We start from the raw sequence: 9,949 nt of genomic DNA on the forward strand, positions 1-9,949 counted from the left end.
AACCCAGTAATTGGGTGCTGAAATAACCCAGCATTTTTTAGAGTGCAGCCTAATAATTCTATGTGCCACGTCCGATTTCGCAAGTGATGTAGTAGGCTACGTTTAAACATCGACAAACGTCTGTGAGACTACCCATTTCATGAAGAGCAATTGTCTTGTGCGATCATTCCCCCTCCCCCACACTTGTCTAACCAGTTCACTAGACATTATAGCCTATACCTGTATGCGGCATTGGACGATTGCCTCCCTCCCCCCTCTCTCTCGACGGACACTTCCTGACAGGGCTCGGGATCAAGACATCAAAACTTCGCGGGCACAGCCACATTGGCAGCTTCACTCCTTAGTTTACTATGGATTACTATGGATTTACTCCCGCCTTTTAGTGTGTTCCTGTTACTTAGTTTTTGCCTTCTTGGTAGTATGTTGCTGTGTAGTGGGGTGTAACAGTGCAACCCACGATCGCAAGAGGAAAAGAATAAATCGCTACTATTTCTGCTTCTTGTCTTGTGCATCTGAATGAATGGATATTACGTTCAGTGCGCTACCAAATGGCGGCGATATTCCTAGAATGCAAGGCGTGTGCCCGAGCCCTATTATGTAAATGTAAAAATGTGTGTGTGTGTGTGTGTGTGTGTGTGTGTGTGTGTGTGTGCGCTGAACCACGAATTCACATATTAACTTTTCTTTTCAGCAGACATCGCAATCATAAAAAAATCGCAAACTTTTTAATAAAATAATGCCTCTTGTCTTAATGGGTTCCGGAGGTTCGTAGAGTAAGTTTTGAACCCCGGTCGCTGACGTATGATTAAGATGCCTCAACCATTTACGCCACAGTTCGAGTGTCAATTTCTTCGCACTTAGCCGTTCATTTAGCCTATTCGCGGCATGCACTTGAAACGCCGATCAAAAGTTCTGACATGTTAAACTGACGTTAGTCATTAATTCACCACATGATAAAATGCTGTTATATTGACGCACAGTAGCCCACGGTAGTCTATGTCTATCTCTGAATCAACATGAACATGCATAACGAGATCCATATATTCTAAGTTGCTAGAAACTTCTTTTGCGGAGCTAGGCCTACTAGTCGATGGTTACAATGAATCACCCTCACTGCCCTATCGCATATCTGACCATCCATTGTTATAATGTTACAAAATGCGCGATCTTCTCCAATCATGTAGCCTACGGTTATAAGTAAAGTGACATGATAGGCATGTAGGCCTATTAAAGATATTTCTGTTAAATACGTTTTATTTTCAGTTGTCAAAAGTGGTGGGGACAAAATCTGTGATAAAGTGCTGGGTAAGCTACCCAGCGTCGCCGGTTAGAATGAACATGCCTCCGTTTTAAAATAGCCTAGGCTATAGGCCTACACATTTCTAAGTATTCCTAACATAAATGTAGCCTAAATGTCCATCTTGTCCATCTCTTTCGTCTTCGCCTTGACAATAATAGCCTATTCACGGAAATGCGGTCTTGTAACCGTAATGAATTAATGAATTAATCTAAGGTTGCCTATATCGAGTCTTTCAGGTTGAATTGAAGGCTTCTAAAACCATTTTCATTAATTTCAACAATGGTTTATTGAAACGTCGTTTGATTATAATTTCGCCAGTCATCACCTTCATTTTAATGATTAAATGAGACGGATTAAATGAGACGGATATGCGGAGCATTTCTCTCCCTCTCCATTGACCAAAACGTTGCTCTGGCATCTCTGCTGGACTGACTGAGTTATAGGCTACGTCGAGTGAGAGAGCCAGCTGTGAGGTACGCTGTAAAACATTCGAAAACTCTGAAACTGCAATCTGACATGCCGAGCATGATGTCTCTTTTCTCCGCTTGTCACCAGCGCGGTGTCTTCGGGTTTTTCCGTGTTTTCCGGTATGAGCCGAACCTTCCTTTTATTAAGGCGGTCTTATGTTGCCCCCTTGCGGTTGCAGTTTTAATTAAAGTCCCGATGCTTCGGGAGTCCCGATGTGCGGGAAAGAAAGGAGCATTCTCAACCCGTACCATCTGTAGCTACTTTAATAGTGGAAGCTAATTCAACACTTCAGTTCTGCACCGGATGTAGCTCCCCTGTACGCTCATGATTTGTAAAGCAGGCAACAATTCTGTTACCCTGAACATCTCATCTCCGGTAGCATTGTCCAGTTCTTTGCCAAATAAAATGATCTGAAATCTCATCATCCACGTATCTCACGTTAGCGATCAACTGGCAAGGCCAACTGGTCAGTGGAGTTTTTCCATTTCTTATGCAGCATCTGGCCCTAGCATCACTTTAACCATTTGCAGGCTAGAATGAGCGACTCTGTTAAATTGTGTGGCTTTTTTAAATTTAGCAAACAAATCTGAAAAACGAGCCACACGCACGATAGAAAGCATAGCATTCAGTGTCTTTGTTCTGGTGCAGCACATTCCGAGGTTCATGTGGAAGCGAATGCACTCTCTTTAAAAACATATCCATTGCGTGCACCTGCATTCTGCCTTCTGCTGTCAATACAGAACAACAAACAAACAAACTTAATGTTAACGAAGTTGTTAACATTACGCCCTGAAGTAAAGTAAACTGTAGCCTATTGTTGTTTGTGCTGCAAAGAAAACTTGAATTGATATAATTGCAATATAATTATTATGGCCAAATTTCTTTTTATGAAATGATATATCAAAGCAGGTAGAAGTAACTGTAGTCACTTGACATTTCTGAGGATTTACATATTTCCATCAGGGCAGTGGTATAGAAATTCTTCAGTGGAGGGACCACACTAGTTAATCACGCCATCAACACCTTCTTACCTTTTCTTCTGTTATTACTATTCTTTAACTTTATGGTAGAAAGTGAGTCCAGCAAATTGAGAACCTAGGATCCTGTTTATGTTTATGAATGTGACTCCAGTATATGTTGAGACATAAGAGTGGAAAAGGGGGTTACATTTATATAATGCAAATGATTATGTTAACAATGTCATCGAATATGTTGTACAAACAAGAAGAGCGAAATGGTAAACTTTTAAGAAATCATCATCCACATCATAGTATGATGCTGTGTGGGGTTATGGACTTGACAGTTTTGCATGGAATTGCCCATGCAGTATATACATATTTAAGCAATATAGCACGAGTGGGAGTGGGTTGTTGCTAGATATTCCCACGGGTGTTGTTCGGCCGTAGCCTCCGGCCTCGAGGCTACGGCCGAACAACACCCGTGGGAATATCCAACAACAACCCACGATTACGAGTGCTATATTGCTTTTATACAACAATTCTACCACTTCTTTTTTGTGCTAATTTCCCATTATCATGTAAACGTTTAAATCGCTAAAACTGTCTTGTTTGTAGAACTAACTTCTCTCCGCCACAAATTTCTACTTCATGCAGGACAAACTGCCGTTACTAGTTCTAAATGGATGGTTGCTATGGCCAAAGGCCAGTCGTTAGTTCTAAAAGCACGTTGCTATGGCCAAAAGCCAGTCGTTAGTTCTATCTCTCCCGTTGTCAAGCAATGTAGAATCTAGCCTAATAAACGTTAGCTCGCATTGCGTCTGGTTAGGACATGCTTTTAGCTTTGAAACATCACTATTTTACTTAGCCTACATGCCATCCAACTAGCTAATATCCACCTCCGTCATATTCTATGTTCTGAGCGTCTGTATTTCAGCTTGGATGCAACGTGACAGTTCGGTTTACACTTGACAATTTGACATTGTATCGCGGAGTGATTTATTATTAGCTGTGAAAAGTCCGAGTGGATTATCGTGGGATATCTCAACTCATGGAACGTCTCTCGGCCAATCAGAAACAAAGAAACCGCTTCATAGAACCCAATTGTTGTATAATAAGATTTGACACATTGCAGTTTTTTAATGGTGGGGTTATTTATAAATCAAAGAATTGTGGGTAGATGTGGGTGAACTGTGCAACATGCAGTTTGTGGACATGAGGCAGACGTAACAGACAGATATTTGTGTTTGAGGGGGTGATGTGTATGTGTGTGTGTAAGTGTGTGTGTGTGTGTGTTTATGTGAAAGTCTTCGTTGCTGGTCAACTCAGCGACATGCAGTTTGTGGACAAGAGGCAGATGTAACGGACTGACGTTTCTGTTTGAAAGAGTTGTTTGTGTGTGTGTGTGTGTGTGTGTGTCTTTGTTGCCGGTGTACAGTATTTCTGAATATGAATGCTGTCTGGACAGGAAATGGCACAGCTTTTATCACATGCAACCAATCCAAAATCGATTTCATATTCAGAAACGTTAACCAGTAACAGCCTGGTTGCTTTGACATATCAAAACCAAATTTTATCCTATTACATCATTTGAACAGGTGAGTCGTCCTGTTTATTTTACCATCCATTTGAGGCTATAACACATTGCAACTTATTTAACAGTGAGTAAACTGCGGATGTTCCCGCATAACAGAATAGCTATAACATTAGGCTACTCGTATTTGTTCTAGAAACATGCCTAGTTCCTTAGGCTCCCTCCTTCCTTCAGTGGTTACGTGTTTCATGCTGGCTACACGAGAACAACTCATACTTAATTCAACACAAGGTCTACAGACCTTAGAGGTGTACATTTCATTTTCATACATCAAAGCGTTAGCCCTTGACAGCCAATCAAATTCTATGTTGAAGTGTCCAAACAGGAAGTGAGGTCAAATCTCGGAGACGCTTTGAGGTATTGAGACCATATTTGGCGGCATGATTTTGGACACCATCCAAAGTAGCCTCAGTAAATGTGTTGTAATTTGGCCACTAGGGGGCGCTGCAATTAGCAAAAATGCATTTTGGCTCATATCTCTTTACGTCTTTGGGATGACATCTACATTTTTACATTGGAGGTGCTCTGGGCCATACCACTGATGAATCTAGGCAACTTGTCAGGTCAGTGTAAGAATTCGGCAATCGAGGGCAACGCCGCCAAACTCGAAGCAGCTTCGCGTCTTGGCCAAACTTTGGCGCTTTGACCTGAGGACAAGCGGTCGTGTCTCCTACCGGGCGCTGTCGTGGCGCGTCTGAGCAAGCACACTTCGCACTTTCCCACCGGGAAATGCATTCTAGTTTCTTTCTAGCATTCAAACAATGTAATTGAACAAAATTGACCCACACCTGCCGTCTGTAACTGAGCACAGCAGACCAACATGAATCAAAAGCTGAAGTCACATAAAGTCACAGGAACTTATAGGGCATGTAGCCAAATCAATTGGCTGATCATCATCAGAATATTGCTGACTAACAGCACAAACAACTGTCTGCACATTATTTGAAATTTCACCATGTACTCTGTTTAAGTTTATTATTTAGTTATTTATTCATTTTTAAAAAAATGTTTTTCTGTAGTTGAAGGGACACTTGAGCACAAGGAATTTCATTACTTATAAATTATTTTTATGAGTACAGGACAATAAACTTGAACTTGAACTTATACACAAAACTGCTTGATCATTAACAGTTTAATGATGAAGTTAAACCGGGTACAAGGCCATAGAAGACAGGGAGGGACACTTGAGTGTAACAAGTGTGGACATCAGTTAGTTACTAACAACAATAGTAACATTAATTCTGCAATTACATTGGTCATGCCCCTCTGCCTTTGAATCTACAACAGTGTAGATCCTTGCACCGTATAAAAAGTCACTGCATATTTAGGCAGTATCTGTGTTGCTCTGTTATCTCGGTCTGTGGAATAAATGAAAATAGATCAGTGTGTGATGACTCTGACTCTGTTGACAGACATGGCAGATCAGGTAAAGCTGTAAGCAAACACTGTTCATTTTACACAATGTGTGTCATATAGCAGACCGTAACAAAGTGTGCAGAGAGGCAGACCAGTCAAAATCAATACTTATAGAAAATAGAAAAGTGTACAAAACCCACATTTTCGTAGATTGGTTGCATTTCAAACCTACAAAGGGGAATTAACACAATACATGCAGGTCAGATATGTAGCACAAAATGGGTGTACTACAGTGTGTGTGTGTGTGTGTGTGTGTGTGTGGGGGGGGGGGGGGGGGGGGGGGGGGCTAATGATCTGTACTATATTTAAAGATGAACACTACGCTTATGGCACCTTGATCTGTTGATTGGTCTTCTCTCTGTCATGGGGAGAGAAGCATTTGGTTTAGATGCAGTGCTCAGTGACAGTGGTCCTTGAACATAGAAACCAGTGCAAATCTGAGTGCAGGAATCGTCTTACTGCAGGGCACACTATGGTTTTGGGTAACACTTGTGTCACAACTGTGTAGCTCCAACAATGTAAATTGGTATAACGCAGTTAGCAGCTATATGCGGTTCGGGAAACCTATATGAGTGGCCAATAAGGCAACTCACAGTTAGCTGTTGCAGTAACATTTTAAGAACAAATTCAATCCCAAATAAGGAAGTTGCCATTTTTACCTGGAATAGCTGGAGGAACGATGCCGGTGTCTTGAGTTTGACTGATTACACAGAAAGTCATGAGATAGAGAGAAAGACAGCGAGAGCAGACAGATAATGTTATTATTACATTATAATTTCAGTAGGCTATCTTATATTTGTGTTCTCAAAGGATATCATGTAAAACAATATTTACCAATCTCTGTGCCTCAAATAAATATCTGTAACAACGTAAGGTATCTTGTTATGTCACATTAATAATGTAGGCCTATTGAAACATGTCCTGTTCCTTTATAATTGGTTAAAAATATTATATGAAATATGGGCGTGAAAATATCACAAACATTTACTGTAAGATAGTTAAGATTATAAGATATATATATACGTTTAATTAAGCATTATCGCACGAGTGGGAGTGGTGTTGTTGGCCAATATCGCCACGGCTGTGGTTCGCCGCAGGCACGAAGCCGAAGGCTGAGTGCCGTAGGTAACTACAGCCGTGGCGATATTGGCCAACAACACCACGACCACGAGTGTGATAATGCTTTTATACAACAGTTCCATTGCCAACAAAAAAACATACCCGAGTGCATTTTTAGGAAGGATAATTATTATTTGCCATCGTTTTATTTAGCCCAGTTCCTCCGCTATGCGAAGTAGGCCTAGCTCAGAACGCTTGTGGTTGCTATGCAACTGCTAAGTCAAAGAACATGGAATGCCGTCTCTGGTTAAATCAAAGCGAAGAATCAACGTCGCGGAGTGATTATTAGCTGTGAAGAGTCACCAGTGGTGATATCGGTTAATATCACCACTGATAGAACGCGTCTCGTCCAATCAGATATTGCTAAATCGTTCGACCGGACCTAACTGTTGTATAATAAGCTTTATTAAATTGTATTCATTCTCATGCTGCTCTGACAAAGCTTAAGAAATTATTCCATAACGCCAAGGTTGAACTGAGTTTAAAAACATAGTGGTCTTTATTATTCTTTTATTCATATTCAACTTCATGGGCTGAGGCAATGAAAACGGGTTACTTACATCTGAAAATGTACAAACATATGCTGACTGACACCAGTGCAACTCCTAGAGGTAGGTAGAGGACCAAGAAATTAGTCTTCTCTTGCTCTTGATTTTCCTCCTCTTCAGTTGGCTTCTTTAGTGAAACAGCAGCAGCCACTAAATTAACATGAGATGTGAAAGTCTGAACTTTATTAAACGAAAAAAGGATGTGTGCATCAGCATGATATGTGCCTGTCTTAGGAATCAGATTATTATGATTGCAACATATGTAGACAAGATTGACGTTTATTTTCCTGACTGTCTCAATAAGAGACAGTCATATGCACAGGGTACGTTTTTAATTAAAAGGTGAACTGTACCCTACCTACTTCGATGAAGACTGAGCTCTTGCCAACTGAGTAGACATCTTCTGGGAAATATTTCTTGGCTGAGTACATACAGCTGTAATTGCCTGTGTCCTCTCCTTTGACTTGTTCAAGTTTGAAAAAGACTTCACCATCTTTAGATATGTCCATGCGGGCCCCTACTCCATCTTTGCACAGATACATATGCAACCCTTCCTTGGACTTGAGGAAGCTTGCGCACTTCAGTTCCACATTATCGCCCTCAAACACTTGGTTTGTTCTTGCAAAAATACTTGCTGGACTGATGTCTACCATATAACAAAAGAATAATATGACAAGTGTTTTGCATGTATTGTTTGTATGGATGATAAACATACACGAGTACCTACCTTTCTGTAGAGATATGTTCAAATAATTTGCAAATACTGTACAGAAGAGTTTCAAAGAGTTCACTGTTAATGTTATGCAATACAATTACTACAACTGCAAATAATAACAGCAGATTATTGACATATTTCTTCACATATACTCACATGTGACAATCAGACAGGCTATTTTTGACATTATAATGTGTCTCTCCTCTGTCTTAAGACTTGGCAGGTATTTTGAAGTGTCTCTAGAAACTCATGGTAAGACTAGCCTACATGAAGGAAAGGCTGTGTGACGCAACTGAGAAGCAATCACCACTCTGATTGACGAAAGTCAATCAACTGAAATAATACAGTTACAATAATACAGAAAATACAGTTTGTTACACGGAAAATGCTGCATATGTTTTTTTGTGTCCATAACAGATGAGCCACCTCATCTTGTGCACTAATTAAATAGTTTTTGTTGGTGTTGTATGATGTTTTTAATGTTTAAATTCAGTAACTAGGAAATTCTGCCTTCTTGACATAGTTGTCATGCATCCAGCCTGGATAATCAATCATACATCATATACATCAGACCTGTTTGTGCTAGGCCTTGAGTGTTGACTGCAACAACACCCAACAACTCCCAAGTGTTATTCCCACGTGAGTGTGATGTTCATACTCGCTGACGTTGGGGAAAATGTTATTTCCCACGCTTATTGTGCCTCGAGTGTAGCCCAAATCAGAAGTGGTGGGTGACATTTGTAGCTGGTGACCAAAGGATATGATTATGAAACCAAACGTAGAGCAGCAACATGAGCTAAGAGATGTAGCCCTGCAGGAAAGGAGAATGGGGAGGGTACTTGAGGGTGTTGCACAGTTTTGCTGGATAGCAGGCAAGCTTAAAGGAGAAATCTGGCAAGTTTTCACATAGGTTTCCAAGTAGCCTATCAAGGTCACTGGGATGTCAGTTCACATGCTACTGTAGGCCTACAAAATAAAAGAGACAAAATACAAGAGAAGATAAAAAAAAATCTATACCAAAACCCTAAACCCTCGCAAGCTGAGTTTCTCTCAGATTGTGAGCAGGCAGGCTCAATAGGCCTAATTTTTTTCATTCTATCCTCACTTCTTCTCTTTTTCCAGAGTAGCCTAGCTTAGCCTATGTCAGAAGTGCATGTTTACTTCTCCACAACGTGTTTCAGTCTGATGTTTCCCTATAGGCTAAGCTGCCATTTAAAGTTATTTGTATTCTCAGTCTTGTTGTGAACAGCCTCCTGCCTCAAACCATACTGTTCATTTTCACTAGCCTTGTACTAGCTATTACTTCCTTTTTAATATATGGCTCCCCCCCTACATTTATGTGATATAAAAGGGTCTTCTTTTGCCAAAACATTTTCACTTTTTTGTTTTCCTCAACGCGTATGAAGCAAACCAAGTGGGCAGTATAAAAACTTTTGTTGACTTAACATAATATCATAAAAACCAAGCTATGTAAAAATAAGTAGCCTATCTCAAAACAAAACTTTATGCACATTTTTTATTCAGTCTCTCAAGCCTTTTATGATGAATAATGCTGACCGTATCAGTAAGAAACAAAAGCAAACATAATATCAGCACTTTCGTTATATAACCTCAAATCAGAAAAATGTTTAGATGTTGTGTAAAATGCAAATAAAAACGGAATACGATCATCCGTAAATCTCATAAACCCAATGCTTAATAAATTGTGCAATGATAAAGACAACAAAAGAAGTATTTCAAAGCAAATTACACAATTTGCATTTTACACGACGTCCCAACTTTTTCTGATTTTAGCTTGTGTAAATGAAAAGATTACTCATAATGCATACAATC

At 40.1% G+C, this 9,949-nt stretch overlaps 1 long non-coding RNA gene across 1 annotated transcript; it reads right to left on the reverse strand.

Annotated features, from left to right (window-relative positions):
* Positions 1-5,537: 5,537 nt before the first annotated feature.
* On the reverse strand, positions 5,538-6,605 carry LOC134068444 (uncharacterized). The gene is made up of 5 exons (XR_009936709.1): positions 6,569-6,605; positions 6,394-6,434; positions 6,068-6,092; positions 5,875-5,902; positions 5,538-5,676 (listed from the first exon to the last, which is right to left on the reverse strand). It is a non-coding gene; the product is annotated as an uncharacterized LOC134068444 (long non-coding RNA).
* Between the last annotated feature and the right edge of the window lie 3,344 nt (positions 6,606-9,949).

The sequence above is a fragment of the Sardina pilchardus genome, chromosome 21 (assembly GCF_963854185.1).
Source record: "Sardina pilchardus chromosome 21, fSarPil1.1, whole genome shotgun sequence".
Classification (NCBI taxonomy): domain Eukaryota; kingdom Metazoa; phylum Chordata; class Actinopteri; order Clupeiformes; family Clupeidae; genus Sardina; species Sardina pilchardus.